The sequence below is a fragment of the Orycteropus afer genome, unplaced genomic scaffold (assembly GCF_000298275.1).
Source record: "Orycteropus afer afer isolate SDZICR_OR568_19922 unplaced genomic scaffold, OryAfe1.0 scaffold00209, whole genome shotgun sequence".
NCBI lineage: Eukaryota > Metazoa > Chordata > Mammalia > Tubulidentata > Orycteropodidae > Orycteropus > Orycteropus afer.
Window position 1 is genome coordinate 65,122 of NW_006921796.1, and position 1,373 is coordinate 66,494.

Consider the following 1,373-nt stretch of genomic DNA (forward strand, 5'->3'; position numbering starts at 1 on the left):
TATTCAGAGAAGAGTTGACACTTATGCTACTCAAGCTATTCCAGAGCATAGAAAAAAGATGGAATACTCCCAAACTCATTTTATGAAGCAAGCATAACACTATTACCAAAACCAGGGAAAGATACCACTAAAAAGGAAAACTACAAATCAATATCCCTCATAAACATAGATGCAAAAGTCTTTAACAAAATCCTAGCCAACTGAATCCAACAAAATATCAAAAAATTAATACACCTGGACCAAGTGGGATTCATACCAGGTTTACAAGGGTGGTTCAACATCAGAAAAACTGTCAATGTAATCCACCATGTAAACAAAACAAAAGAACCATATATCAATCGATGCAGAAAAGACATTTTTTTTTTTTAATTTTATTTTATTTAGATTTGGGTGAAGATTTACAGAGCAAACTCACTCTCGATACAGCAGTTCACATATACTTTGTCTCATGTCATTGACCACAGTTTACCAAAATGCAACAGCTCCCCTCCAATTTCCTCCCCAAGGTACCACTTCCCAGTGTCCATCCCTCCATACTCTCCTGCCCCCTAAGCTGTCTCCCTGTGCATAAGGTGCCCTTCCTTCTCCCATGATTGTTCTCTCAAGGGCATGTGTCCACTTGAGGTAAATGTTCAACTCACATACCTGTACTTTGCTTGGCTGGAACCACAGGTGTGGTCTCAATTCCAGACCTGAAGGGTAGCTAGGGGTCATATTCTCAGTGGTTCCACCAGGCGCAGAAAAGACATTTGATAAAATCCAATATCCTTTCCTGTTCAGAACTCTCAACAAAATAGGGATAGAAGGGAAATTCCTGAACATTATAAAGGGTATATATGCAAAGCCAACAGCCAGCATAATTTTTAATGGAGAAAGACTCAAAGCATCCCCTAGGAATGGGAACCAGACAGGGATGCCCTCTATCACCACTTCTATTTAACATTGTATTGGACATCCTGGACAGGGCAATAAGACAAGAAAGAGAAATAAAAGGCATACAAATTGGCAAAGAGGAACTAAAACTATCTGTATTTGCAGATGATATGATCCTATACATAGAAAACCCAAGGTACTCAATAAAAAACTACTGGACCTAATAAAGAGGTTCAGCACAGTGGCAGGATACAAGGTCAACATACAAAAATCAGTTGGATTCTTCTATACCAACAAAGAGTACTCTGATAAAGAAACGAGGGAAACAATACCATTTACAGTAGCTACTAAAAATATAAAATATCTTGGAATAAACCTCACCAGAGACACAAATGACCTGTACAGAGAAAACTATAAAACACTGCTACAAGAGACAACAAGGGCACTATGTAAATGGAAGAACCTACCTTGTTCATGGATAGGTAGACTGAATATTGTGA

General features: G+C 38.4%; 1 protein-coding gene across 1 annotated transcript in view; it reads left to right on the forward strand.

The window, feature by feature from the left end:
- The window catches only part of SYN3 (synapsin III), a gene marked incomplete at its 5' end in the record, with an annotated part of 598,160 nt that overhangs the window by 30,226 nt on the left and 566,561 nt on the right, over positions 1-1,373 (forward strand). The gene's annotated exons all lie outside the window — the stretch shown is intronic.